This window comes from Balaenoptera borealis (assembly GCF_965194805.1).
Source record: "Balaenoptera borealis genome assembly, contig: HAP1_SCAFFOLD_81, whole genome shotgun sequence".
In the NCBI taxonomy this organism is placed as follows: Eukaryota; Metazoa; Chordata; class Mammalia; order Artiodactyla; family Balaenopteridae; genus Balaenoptera; species Balaenoptera borealis.
This window is the reverse complement of record NW_028123982.1, coordinates 1499335-1515175: the sequence shown is the minus strand read 5'-3', so window position 1 is coordinate 1515175 and position 15841 is coordinate 1499335. Positions and strand designations below refer to the sequence as shown.

General features: G+C 46.2%; 2 long non-coding RNA genes across 5 annotated transcripts in view; one reads left to right on the top strand and one right to left on the bottom strand.

Annotated features, from left to right (window-relative positions):
• Nucleotides 1-15841, top strand: part of LOC309621250 — a 343983-nt gene that overhangs the window by 74955 nt on the left and 253187 nt on the right. The window lies entirely within an intron of this gene.
• LOC309621247 overlaps nucleotides 1-15841 on the bottom strand; it is a 492961-nt gene that overhangs the window by 240789 nt on the left and 236331 nt on the right. For 2 of the 4 annotated variants that reach the window (XR_014239860.1, XR_014239862.1), the window contains exon 2: nucleotides 10948-11021. The exons of the other annotated variants lie outside the window; for them this stretch is intronic. This is a non-coding gene — a long non-coding RNA (uncharacterized lncRNA). The remainder of the gene's footprint in view (nucleotides 1-10947; nucleotides 11022-15841) is intronic. 4 annotated transcript variants of the gene reach the window in all.

Below are 15841 nucleotides of genomic sequence, written 5' to 3'. Positions count from 1 at the left end.
TGGCCCCTGTTATCACAGTGCTCCATGTTACCTTTCCTCATAATTCTCGATGACCACTGTCATCACAATGCCCCATGACACCTGTCACCACAATTCGCCATGGCCCTTGTCATCACAATGCTCCATGATCCATGTCATCACAATGTTCCTGGACACTTATCATCACAATGAACTATGACCACATTCATCACAATGCTCCATGACCCCTGTCATCACACTGCTCCATGGACTATGCATTCAAAATGCTCCATGGCCCCTGTAATCACATTGCTCCATGATCCCTTTCATCACAATGTTCTATGACCACTCTCATCACAATACCCCATGACGCCTATCATCATAATGCTCCAAGGCCCCTCTCATCACAGTGCTCCATGAACCCTGTCATCACAATGTTCCATGACACTTCTCATCACAGTGCTCCATGAACACCTGTCATCACAATATTCACTGCCCATGTAATCACAATGCTCCTGGTCCCCTGTAATCACAGTGCTCCATACCCTTTTCATCACAATGCTCCAGAACTCTTGTCATCATAATGCTCCATGCCCGTGTCATCACAATGCTTGAAGAACCTTGTCATCACAATGCTCCATGAACCGTGTCATCACAAGGTTCCAGGACCCTTGTCATCACAATGATCCATGACCCCTGTCATCTCAATGCTCCATGATCTTTGTATTCACAATGCTCCCTGGCCCCTATAATTGCGGTGATCCATGACCCCTGTCATCACAATGCTCCCTGGTATATTTCATCACAATTCTAGATGACCACTGTCATCACAGTGCTCCACGGCCCCTGTCGTCAGAATCCTCCATGATACCGTTCATTACAATTCTACATGACCACTGTCATCACAATGCCGCATGACACCTGTCATCACAATTCGCCATGGCACTTGTCATCACAATGCTCCATGAACCATGTCATCACAATGTTCATGGACAATAGTCATGACAATGCTCCATGACAACTTACATCACAATGCTCCTTGACCCCTGTCATTTCATTGCTCCATGGCCTATGCATTCACAATGCTCCATGGTCCCTGTAATCACAATGCTCCATACCCTTGTCATCGCAATACTCCAGATCACTTCTCATCATAATGCTCCATGCCCGTGTCATCACAATGCTCCATGGCCCCTGTCATCACAGTGCTCCGTGATACCTTTCATCCTAATGATAGATGACCACTGTCATCACAATGCTCCATGACACCTGTCATCAGAATTGGCCATGGCCCTTGTCATCACAATGCTCCAGGACACTTGTCTTCACAATGTTCCATGGCGCATTTCATCACAATGCTCCATGACCACTTTCATCAAATTGCTCCATGATGCCTGTCATCACAATGCTCCATGGCCTTTGTCATCAAAATTCTACATGGCCCCTGTAATAACAGTGCTTCAGGACAACTTTTATCACAATGCTCCATGACCACTCTCATCACAATGCCAGATAAGACCTTTCATGACAATGCTCCATGGCCCTTGTCATCACAATATTCTATGACTTCTGTCATCACAATGCTCCATGCCCCTGTCATCACAATGCCCCATCACCCCTGCTATTACAATGCTCCATGACCCCTGTCGTCGCAATGCTCCGAAACCCTTGTCATCACAATATTCCATGATCCGTGTAATCACGATGATCCATGAACCATTTCTGTACAATGCTCCAGTACCCCTTTCATTAAAATGCTCCATGGCACTTGTCATCAGAATGCTCCAGGAACCCTTCCATCACAATAATCCATGACCCGTTTCCTCACAATTCTCCAGGACCGCTTTCATCACAATGCTCCATTCCCTTGTCATCTCAATGCTTCATGGCCCCTGTCATCAAAATGATCCATGCCCTTGTCATCAAAATGCTCCAGAACTCTTGTCATCACTATGCTCCATGCCCATGTCATCAAAATGCTGCATGGCCCCAGTCATCACAATGCTGCATGACCCCTGTCATCACAATGCTCCATGCCCGTATCATCACAATGCTCCATTACCCATGTCATCGTAGTGATCCATGACCCCTTACATCACAATGCTGCATGACACCTGTCATCACAATGCTCCGTGGTCTTTGTCATCACAATGCTCCATGACCACTGTCATCACCATGCCCCATGACCCCATTCATCACAATGCTCCATAGCCCTTGTCATCACAATGCTCCATTAGCGCTGTCATCACAATGTTCCATGACTCTTGTCATCAAAATGCCTCATGATCCATTTAATCACAATGCTCCATGACTCCTTTCATCACATCCTCCATGATACTTGTCATTACACTGCCCCATGACCTCTTTCAGAACAATGCTCCATGATACCAGTCATCACAATGCTCCATGACCATTGTCGTCACAATGCTCCATGCCCCTTTCAACACAATGCTCCATGACAACTGTCATCACAATGCTCCATGGCCTTTGTCATCACAATTATACATGGCCCCTGTGATCACAGTGCTCCATGACCCCTTTCATCACAATGCTCCATGACCACTGTCATCACAATGCCCCATGACCCCTGTCATCACAATGCTCCATGACCCCTGTCATTACAATGCTCCATGACCACTGTCATCACAATGTTCCATGATCGCTGTAATCACAATGACTCATGACACCTTTCCTCAGAAGGCTCCAGTACGCCTGTCATCACAATGCTCCAATGACCGTCTCATCACAATGCTCCATGATCCCTGTCAGCACAACGTTCCATGACAATTGTCATCACAATGCTCCATGACACCTGTCATCACAATGTTGCCTGCCCATGTCATCAAAATGCTCCATGTCCCCTGTAATCACAATGTTCCATTACACCTGTCTTCACAATGTTCCCTGCCCATGTCATCACAATGCTCCATTACCAATGTAATCAAAATGTTCGCCTGCCCTTGTCATCAAAATGCTCCATGGCCCCTTTAATCACAATGCTCCATGAACCCTGTCATCACAATGTTCCATGACAGTTGTCATCACAATGCTCCATGACCCTGTAATCACAATGCTCCATGCCCTTGTCATCACGATGCTCCAGAACTCTTGTCATCATAATGATGAATGCTCGTGTCATCACAAAGCTCCATGATACTTGTCATCACAATGTTCCATGGCCTTGTCATTACAATACTCCATGGCCCCTGTCATCACAGTGCTCCATGATACCTTTTATCACAATTCTAGATGACCACTGTCATCACAATGCCCCAAGACACATGTCATCACAATTCACCATGGCCCTTGCCATCACAATGCTCCATGACCCGTGTCATCACAATGGTCCAGGACACTTGTCATCACAATGATCCATGACCCCTGTCATCACACTGCTCCATGGCCTATGCATTCAAAATGCTCCATGGCCCCTGTAATCACATTGCTCCATGATCCCTTTCATCACGATGTTCTATGACCACTCTCATCACAATACCCCATGACGCCTATCATCATAATGCTCCAAGGCCCCTCTCATCACAATGCTCCATGAACCCTGTCATCACAATGTTCCATGACACTTGTCATCACAGTGCTCCATGAACCCCTGTCATCACAATATTCACTGCCCATGTAATCACAACGCTCCTGGTCCCCTGTAATCACAGTGCTCCATACCCTTTTCATCACAATGCTCCAGAACTCTTGTCATCACAATGCTCCAGGACACTTGTCTTCACAATGTTCCATGGCGCATTTCATCACAATGCTCCATGACCACTTTCATCAAATTGCTCCATGATGCCTGTCATCACAATGCTCCATGGCCTTTGTCATCAAAATTCTACATGGCCCCTGTAATAACAGTGCTTCAGGACAACTTTTATCACAATGCTCCATGACCACTCTCATCACAATGCCAGATAAGACCTTTCATGACAATGCTCCATGGCCCTTGTCATCACAATATTCTATGACTTCTGTCATCACAATGCTCCATGCCCCTGTCATCACAATGCCCCATCACCCCTGCTATTACAATGCTCCATGACCCCTGTCGTCGCAATGCTCCGAAACCCTTGTCATCACAATATTCCATGATCCGTGTAATCACGATGATCCATGAACCATTTCTGTACAATGCTCCAGTACCCCTTTCATTAAAATGCTCCATGGCACTTGTCATCAGAATGCTCCAGGAACCCTTCCATCACAATAATCCATGACCCGTTTCCTCACAATTCTCCAGGACCGCTTTCATCACAATGCTCCATTCCCTTGTCATCTCAATGCTTCATGGCCCCTGTCATCAAAATGATCCATGCCCTTGTCATCAAAATGCTCCAGAACTCTTGTCATCACTATGCTCCATGCCCATGTCATCAAAATGCTGCATGGCCCCAGTCATCACAATGCTGCATGACCCCTGTCATCACAATGCTCCATGCCCGTATCATCACAATGCTCCATTACCCATGTCATCGTAGTGATCCATGACCCCTTACATCACAATGCTGCATGACACCTGTCATCACAATGCTCCGTGGTCTTTGTCATCACAATGCTCCATGACCACTGTCATCACCATGCCCCATGACCCCATTCATCACAATGCTCCATAGCCCTTGTCATCACAATGCTCCATTAGCGCTGTCATCACAATGTTCCATGACTCTTGTCATCAAAATGCCTCATGATCCATTTAATCACAATGCTCCATGACTCCTTTCATCACATCCTCCATGATACTTGTCATTACACTGCCCCATGACCTCTTTCAGAACAATGCTCCATGATACCAGTCATCACAATGCTCCATGACCATTGTCGTCACAATGCTCCATGCCCCTTTCAACACAATGCTCCATGACAACTGTCATCACAATGCTCCATGGCCTTTGTCATCACAATTATACATGGCCCCTGTGATCACAGTGCTCCATGACCCCTTTCATCACAATGCTCCATGACCACTGTCATCACAATGCCCCATGACCCCTGTCATCACAATGCTCCATGACCCCTGTCATTACAATGCTCCATGACCACTGTCATCACAATGTTCCATGATCGCTGTAATCACAATGACTCATGACACCTTTCCTCAGAAGGCTCCAGTACGCCTGTCATCACAATGCTCCAATGACCGTCTCATCACAATGCTCCATGATCCCTGTCAGCACAACGTTCCATGACAATTGTCATCACAATGCTCCATGACACCTGTCATCACAATGTTGCCTGCCCATGTCATCAAAATGCTCCATGTCCCCTGTAATCACAATGTTCCATTACACCTGTCTTCACAATGTTCCCTGCCCATGTCATCACAATGCTCCATTACCAATGTAATCAAAATGTTCGCCTGCCCTTGTCATCAAAATGCTCCATGGCCCCTTTAATCACAATGCTCCATGAACCCTGTCATCACAATGTTCCATGACAGTTGTCATCACAATGCTCCATGACCCTGTAATCACAATGCTCCATGCCCTTGTCATCACGATGCTCCAGAACTCTTGTCATCATAATGATGAATGCTCGTGTCATCACAAAGCTCCATGATACTTGTCATCACAATGTTCCATGGCCTTGTCATTACAATACTCCATGGCCCCTGTCATCACAGTGCTCCATGATACCTTTTATCACAATTCTAGATGACCACTGTCATCACAATGCCCCAAGACACATGTCATCACAATTCACCATGGCCCTTGCCATCACAATGCTCCATGACCCGTGTCATCACAATGGTCCAGGACACTTGTCATCACAATGATCCATGACCCCTGTCATCACACTGCTCCATGGCCTATGCATTCAAAATGCTCCATGGCCCCTGTAATCACATTGCTCCATGATCCCTTTCATCACGATGTTCTATGACCACTCTCATCACAATACCCCATGACGCCTATCATCATAATGCTCCAAGGCCCCTCTCATCACAATGCTCCATGAACCCTGTCATCACAATGTTCCATGACACTTGTCATCACAGTGCTCCATGAACCCCTGTCATCACAATATTCACTGCCCATGTAATCACAACGCTCCTGGTCCCCTGTAATCACAGTGCTCCATACCCTTTTCATCACAATGCTCCAGAACTCTTGTCATCATAATGCTCCATGCCCGTGTCATAACAATGCTTGAAGAACCTTGTCATCACAATGCTCCATGAACCGTGTCATCACAAGGTTCCAGGACCCTTGTCATCACAATGATCCATGACCCCTGTCATCTCAATGCTCCATGATCTTTGTATTCACAATGCTCCATGGCCCCTATAATTGCGGTGATCCATGACCCCTGTCATCACAATGCTCCCTGGTATATTTCATCACAATTCTAGATGACCACTGTCATCACAGTGCTCCACGGCCCCTGTCGTCAGAGTCCTCCATGATACCTTTCATTACAATTCTACATGACCACTGTTATCACAATGCCCCATGACACCTGTCATCACAATTCGCCATGGCACTTGTCATCACAATGCTCCATGAACCATGTCATCACAATGTTCATGGACACTTGTCATCACAATGCTCCATGACAACTTACATCACAATGCTCCTTGACCCCTGTCATTCCATTGCTCCATGGCCTATGCATTCACAATGCTCCATGGCTCCTGTAATCACATTGCTCCATGATCCCTTTCATCACAATGCTCCAAGACCGCTGTCATCACAATGCCCCATGACGCCTATCATCATAATGCTCCAAGGCCCCTCTCATCACAATCCTCCATGATCCCTGTCATCACAATGTTCCATGACACTAGTCATCACAGTGCTCCATGACCCCTGTCATCACAATATTCACTGCCCATGTAATCACAATGCTCTTGTTCCCCTGTAATCACAATGCTCCATAACCTTGTCATCACAATGCTCCAGAACTCTTGTCATCATAATGCTCCATGCCCGTGTCATCACAGTGCTCCATGACCACTTTCATCACAATGCTCCTTGACCCCTGTCATCACAATGCTCTATGACCACTGTCATCACAATGCCACATGACACCTGTAATCACATTGCTCCATGATCCTTTTCATCACAATGCTCTATGACCACTGTCATCACAATGCCACATGACACCTGTCATCACAATGCTCTATAGCCCCTGTCAGCACAATGTTCCATGACAGGTATCATCACAATGATACATGACTGCTGTCATCAGAATGTTCCCTGCTCTTGTCATCTCAATGCTCCCTGGCCCCTGTTATCACAATGCTCCATGCCCATATCATCACAATGCTCCATTACCCATGTCATCGTAGTGATCCATGACCCCTTTCATCACAATGCTGCATGACACCTGTCATCACAATGCTCCATAGCCCTTGTCATCACAATGCTCCATTAGCCCTGTCATCACAATGTTCCATGACTCTTGTCATCAAAATGCCTCATGATCCATTTAATCACAATGCTCCATGACTCCTTTCATCACATCCTCCATGATACTTGTCATTACACTGCCCCATGACCTTTTTCAGAACAATGCTCCATGATACCAGTCATCACAATGCTCCATGACCATTGTCGTCACAATGCTCCATGCCCCTGTCAACACAATGCCCCATGACACCTGTCATCACAATTCGCCATGGCACTTGTCATCACAATGCTCCATGAACCATGTCATCACAAAGTTCATGGACACTTGTCATCACAATGCTCCATGACATCTTACATCACAATGCTCCTTGACACCTGTCATTTCATTGCTCCATGGCCTATGCATTAACAATGCTCCATGGCTCCTGTAAGCACGTTGCTCCATGATCCCTTTCATCACAATGCTCCAAGACCGCTGTCATCACAATGCCCCATGATGCCTATCATCATAATGCTCTAAGGCCCCTCTCATCACAATGCTCCATGATCCCTGTCATCACAATGTTCCATGACACTAGTCATCACAGTGCTCCATGACCCCTGTCATCACAATATTCACTGCCCATGTAATCACAATGCTCCTGGTCCCCTGTAATCATAGTGCTCCATACCCTTGTCATCACAATGCTCCAGAACTCTTGTCATCATAATGCTCCATGCCCGTGTCATCACAATGCTTGAAGAACCTTGTCATCACAATGCTCCATGAACCGTGTCATCACAAGGTTCCAGGACCCTTGTCATCACAATGATCCGTGACCCCTGTCATCTCAATGCTCCATGATTTTTGTATTCACAATGCTCCATGGCCCCTATAATTGCGGTGATCCATGACCCCTGTCATCACAATGCTCCCTGGTATATTTCATCACAATTCTAGATGACCACTGTCATCACAGTGCTCCACGGCCCCTGTCAGCAGAGTCCTCCCTGATACCTTTCATCACAATTCTATATGACCGCTCTCATCACAATTCCACATGACACCTGTCATCACAATGCTCCATGAACCATGTCATCACAATGTTCATGGACAATAGTCATCACAATGCTCCATGACAACTTACATCACAATGCTCCTTGACCCCTGTCATTTCATTGCTCCATGGCCTATGCATTCACAATGCTCCATGGCTCCTGTAAGCACATTGCTCCATGATCCCTTTCATCACAATGCCCCAAGACCTCTGTCATCACAATGCCCCATGAAGCCTATCATCATAATGCTCCAAGGCCCCTCTCATCACAATGCTCCATGATCCCTGTCATCACAATGTTCCATGACACTAGTCATCACAGTGCTCCATGACCCCTGTCATCACAATATTCACTGCCCATGTAATCACAATGCTCCTGGTCCCCTGTAATCACAATGCTCCATACCCTTGTCATCACAATGCTCCAGAACACTTGTCATCATAATGCTCCATTCCCGTGTCATCACAGTGCTCCATGACCACTTTCATCACAATGCTCCTTGACCCCTGTCATCACAATGCTCTATGACCACTGTCATCACAATGCCACATGACACCTGTCATCACAATGCTCTATAGACCCTGTCAGCACAATGTTCCATGACAGGTATCATCACAATGATCCATGACTGCTGTCATCACAATGTTCCCTGCCCTTGTCATTCTCAATGCTCCCTGGCCCCTGTCATCACAATGCTCCATGCTCTTATCATCACAATGCTCCATTACCCATGTCATCGTAGTGATCCATGACCCCTTTCATCACAATGCTCCATGACCCCAGTCATCACAATGCTCCATAGCCCTTGTCATCACAATGCTCCATTAGCCCTGTCATCACAATGTTCCATGACTCTTGTCATCAAAATGCCTCATGATCCATTTAATCACAATGCTCCATGACTCCTTTCATCACATCCTCCATGATACTTGTCATTACACTGCCCCATGACCTTTTTCAGAACAATGTTCCATGATACCAGTCATCACAATGCTCCAAGACCATTGTCGTCACAATGCTCCATGGCCCTTTCAACACAATGCTCCATGACAACTGTCATCACAATGCTCCATGGTCTTTGTCATCACAATTATACATGGCCCATGTGATCACAGTGCTCCATGACCCCTTTCATCACAATGCTCCATGACCACTGTCATCACAATGTTCCATGATCGCTGTAATCACAATGACCCATGACACCTTTCCTCAGAAGGCTCCAGTACGCCTGTCATCACAATGCTCCAATGACCGTCTCATCACAATGCTCCATGATCCCTGGCAGCACAACGTTCCATGACAATTGTCATCCCAATGCTCCATGACACCTGTCATCACAATGTTGCCTGCCCATGTCATCAAAATGCTCCATGTCCCCTGTAATCACAATGTTCCATTACACCTGTCTTCACAATGTTCCCTGCCCATGTCATCACAATGCTCCATTACCAATGTAATCAAAATGTTCGCCTGCCCTTGTCATCAAAATGCTCCATGGCCCCTTTAATCACAATGCTCCATGAACCCTGTCATCACAATGTTCCATGACAGTTGTCATCACAATGCTCCATGACCCTGTAATCACAATGCTCCATGCCCTTGTCATCACAATGCTCCAGAACTCTTGTCATCATAATGATGAATGCTCGTGTCATCACAAAGCTCCATGATACTTGTCATCACAATGTTCCATTGCCTTGTCATTACAATACTCCATGGCCCCTGTCATCACAGTGCTCCATGATACCTTTTATCACAATTCTAGATGACCACTGTCATCACAATGCCCCAAGACACATGTCATCACAATTCGCCATGGCCCCTGCCATCACAATGCTCCATGACCCATGTCATCACAATGGTCCAGGACACTTGTCATCACAATGATCCATGACCACTTACATCACAATGCTCCTTGACTCCTGTCATCACAATGCTCCATAGCCTATGCATTCGCAATGCTACATGGTCCCTGTAATCACATTGCTCCATGATCCATTTCATCACAATGCTCTATGACCCCTGTCATTACAATGCCACATTATACCTGTCATCACAATGCTCCATGGCCCCTGTCAGCACAATGTTCCATGACAGATGTCATCACTCTCCTCCATGGTCCCTGTAATCACAATGCTCCATTCCCTTGTCAACGCAATGCTCCAGAACTCTTGTCATCATAATGCTCCATGCCCGTCTCATCACAATTCTCCATGACACTTTTCATTAAAATGCTCCATGGCCTTTATCATCACAATGCTCCATGGCCCCTGTTATCACAGTGATCCATGGTACCTTTCATCACAATGCTAGATAACCTCTGTCATCACAATGCCCGAGGACACCTGTCATCAGAATTGGCCATGGCCCTTGTCATCACAATGCTCCATGCCCTTGTCACCACAATGCTCCAGAACTCTGGGCATCATAATGCTCCATGCCCGTCTCATCACAATGTTCCATGACACTTGTCATCAAAATGCTCCATGGCCTTTGTCATCACAATGCTCCATGGCCCCTGTTATCACAGTGCTCCATGTTACCTTTCCTCATAATTCTCGATGACCACTGTCATCACAATGCCCCATGACACCTGTCATCACAATTCGCCATGGCCATTGTCATCACAATGCTCCATGATCCATGTCATCACAATGTTCCTGGACACTTATCATCACAATGAACTATGACCACATTCATCACAATGTTCCATGACCCCTGTCATCACACTGCTCCATGGACTATGCATTCAAAATGCTCCATGGCCCCTGTAATCACATTGCTCCATGATCCCTTTCATCACAATGTTCTATGACCACTCTCATCACAATACCCCATGACGCCTATCATCATAATGCTCCAAGGCCCCTCTCATCACAATGCTTCATGAACACTGTCATCACAATATGCCATGACACTTGTCATCACAGTGCTCCATGAACACCTGTCATCACAATATTCACTGCCCATGTAATCACAATGCTCCATACCCTTTTCATCACAATGCTCCAGAACTCTTGTCATCATAATGCTCCATGCCCGTGTCATCACAATGCTTGAAGAACCTTGTCATCACAATGCTCCATGAACCGTGTCATCACAAGGTTCCAGGACCCTTGTCATCACAATGATCCATGACCCCTGTCATCTCAATGCTCCATGATCTTTGTATTCACAATGCTCCCTGGCCCCTATAATTGCGGTGATCCATGACCCCTGTCATCACAATGCTCCCTGGTATATTTCATCACAATTCTAGATGACCACTGTCATCACAGTGCTCCACGGCCCCTGTCGTCAGAGTCCTCCATGATACCTTTCATTACAATTCTACATGACCACTGTCATCACAATGCCGCATGACACCTGTCATCACAATTCGCCATGGCACTTGTCATCACAATGCTCCATGAACCATGTCATCACAATGTTCATGGACAATAGTCATGACAATGCTCCATGACAACTTACATCACAATGCTCCTTGAACCCTGTCATTTCATTGCTCCATGGCCTATGCATTCACAATGCTCCATGGCCCCTGTAATCACATTGCTCCATGATCCCTTTTATCACAATATTCTAATGTTCTATGACCACTCTCATCACAATACGCCATGACGCCTATCATCATAATGCTCCAAGGACCCTCTCATCACAATGCTCCATGATCCCTGTCATCACAATGTTCCATGACACTAGTCATCACAGTGCTCCATGACCCCTGTCATCACAATATTCACTGCCCATGTAATCACAATGCTCCTGGTCCCCTGTAATCACAATGTTCCATACCCTTGTCATCACAATGCTCCAGAACACTTGTCATCATAATGCTCCATGCCCGTGTCATCACAATGCTCCATGACCACTTTCATCACAATGTTCCTTGACCCCTGTCATCACCATGCTCTATGACCACTGTCATCACAATGCCACATGACACCTGTCATCACAATGCTCTATAGCCCCTGTCAGCACAATATTCCACGACAGGTATCATCACAATGATCCATGACTGCTGTCATCACAATTTTCCCTGCCCTTGTCATCTCAATGCTCCCTGGCCCCTGTCATCACAATGCTCCATGCTCATATCATCACAATGCTCCATTACCCATGTCATCGTAGTGATCCATGACCCCTTTCATCACAATGCTCCATGACACCAGTCATCACAATGCTCCATAGCCCTTGTCATCACAATGCTCCATTAGCCCTGTCATCACAATGTTCCATGACTCTTGTCATCAAAATGCCTCATGATCCATTTAATCACAATGCTCCATGACTCCTTTCATCACATCCTCCATGATACTTGTCATTACACTGCCCCATGACCTTTTTCAGAACAATGCTCCATGATACCAGTCATCACAATGCTCCATGACCATTGTCGTCACAATGCTCCATGCCCCTTTCAACACAATGCTCCATGACAACTGTCATCACAATGCTCCATGGCCTTTGTCATCACAATTATACATGGCCCCTGTGATCACAGTGGTCCATGACCCCTTTCATCACTATGCTCCATGACCACTGTCATCACAATGCCCCATGACCCCTGTCATCACAATGCTCCATGGCCCCTGTCATTACAATGCTCCATGACCACTGTCATCACAATGTTCCATGATCGCTGTACTCACAATGACCCATGACACCTTTCCTCAGAAGGCTCCAGTACGCCTGTCATCACAATGCTCCAATGACCGTCTCATCACAATGCTCCATGATCCCTGTCAGCACAACGTTCCATGACAATTGTCATCACAATGCTCCATGACACCTGTCATCACAATGTTGCCTGCCCATGTCATCAAAATGCTCCATGTCCCCTGTAATCACAATGTTCCATTACACCTGTCTTCACAATGTTCCCTGCCCATGTCATCACAATGCTCCATTACCAATATAATCAAAAAGTTCGCCTGCCCTTGTCATCAAAATGCTCCATGGCCCCTTTAATCACAATGCTCTATGAACCCTGTCATCACAATGTTCCATGACAGTTGTCATCACAATGCTCCATGACCCTGTATTCACAATGCTCCATGCCCTTGTCATCACAATGCTCCAGAACTCTTGTCATCATAATGATGAATGCTCGTGTCATCACAAAGCTCCATGATACTTGTCATCACAATGTTCCATGGCCTTGTCATTACAATACTCCATGGCCCCTGTCATCACAGTGCTCCATGATACCTTTTATCACAATTCTAGATGACCACTGTCATCACAATGCCCCAAGACACATGTCATCACAATTCGCCATGGCCCTTGCCATCACAATGCTCCATGACCCGTGTCATCACTGAGGTCCAGGACACTTGTCATCACAATGATCCATGACCACTTACATCACAATGCTCCTTGACTCCTGTCATCACAATGCTCCATAGCCTAGGCATTCGCAATGCTACATGGTCCCTGTAATCACATTGCTCCATGATCCATTTCATCACAATGCTCTATGACCACTGTCATTACAATGCCACATTATACCTGTCATCACAATGCTCCATGGCCCCTGTCAGCACAATGTTCCATGACAGATGTCATCACTCTCCTCCATGGTCCCTGTAATCACAATGCTCCATTCCCTTGTCAACGCAATGCTCCAGAACTCTTGTCATCATAATGCTCCATGCCCGTCTCATCACAATTCTCCATGACACTTTTCATTAAAATGCTCCATGGCCTTTATCATCACAATGCTCCATGGCCCCTGTTATCACAGTGATCCATGGTACCTTTCATCACAATGCTAGATAACCTCTGTCATCACAATGCCCGAGGACACCTGTCATCAGAATTGGCCATGGCCCTTGTCATCACAATGCTCCATGCCCTTGTCACCACAATGCTCCAGAACTCTGGGCATCATAATGCTCCATGCCCGTCTCATCACAATGTTCCATGACACTTGTCATCAAAATGCTCCATGGCCTTTGTCATCACAATGCTCCATGGCCCCTGTTATCACAGTGCTCCATGTTACCTTTCCTCATAATTCTCGATGACCACTGTCATCACAATGCCCCATGACACCTGTCATCACAATTCGCCATGGCCCTTGTCATCACAATGCTCCATGCCCTTGTCAACGCAATGCTCCAGAACTCTTGGCATCATAATGCTCCATGCCCGTCTCATCACAATGCTCCATGACACTTGTCATCAAAATGCTCCATGGCCTTTGTCATCACAATGCTCCATGGCCCCTGTTATCACAGTGCTCCATGTTACCTTTCCTCATAATTCTCGATGACCACTGTCATCACAATGCCCCATGACCCCTGTCATCACAATGCTCCATGACCCCTGTCATTACAATGCTCCATGACCACTGTCATCACAATGTTCCATGATCGCTGTAATCACAATGACTCATGACACCTTTCCTCAGAAGGCTCCAGTACGCCTGTCATCACAATGCTCCAATGACCGTCTCATCACAATGCTCCATGATCCCTGTCAGCACAACGTTCCATGACAATTGTCATCACAATGCTCCATGACACCTGTCATCACAATGTTGCCTGCCCATGTCATCAAAATGCTCCATGTCCCCTGTAATCACAATGTTCCATTACACCTGTCTTCACAATGTTCCCTGCCCATGTCATCACAATGCTCCATTACCAATGTAATCAAAATGTTCGCCTGCCCTTGTCATCAAAATGCTCCATGGCCCCTTTAATCACAATGCTCCATGAACCCTGTCATCACAATATTCCATGACAATTGTCATCACAATGCTCCATGACCCTGTAATCACAATGCTCCATGCCCTTGTCATCACGATGCTCCAGAACTCTTGTCATCATAATGATGAATGCTCGTGTCATCACAAAGCTCCATGATACTTGTCATCACAATGTTCCATGGCCTTGTCATTACAATACTCCATGGCCCCTGTCATCACAGTGCTCCATGATACCTTTTATCACAATTCTAGATGACCACTGTCATCACAATGCCCCAAGACACATGTCATCACAATTCACCATGGCCCTTGCCATCACAATGCTCCATGACCCGTGTCATCACAATGGTCCAGGACACTTGTCATCACAATGATCCATGACCCCTGTCATCACACTGCTCCATGGCCTATGCATTCAAAATGCTCCATGGCCCCTGTAATCACATTGCTCCATGATCCCTTTCATCACGATGTTCTATGACCACTCTCATCACAATACCCCATGACGCCTATCATCATAATGCTCCAAGGCCCCTCTCATCACAATGCTCCATGAACCCTGTCATCACAATGTTCCATGACACTTGTCATCACAGTGCTCCATGAACCCCTGTCATCACAATATTCACTGCCCATGTAATCACAACGCTCCTGGTCCCCTGTAATCACAGTGCTCCATACCCTTTTCATCACAATGCTCCAGAACTCTTGTCATCATAATGCTCCATGCCCGTGTCATCACAATGCTTGAAGAACCTTGTCATCACAATGC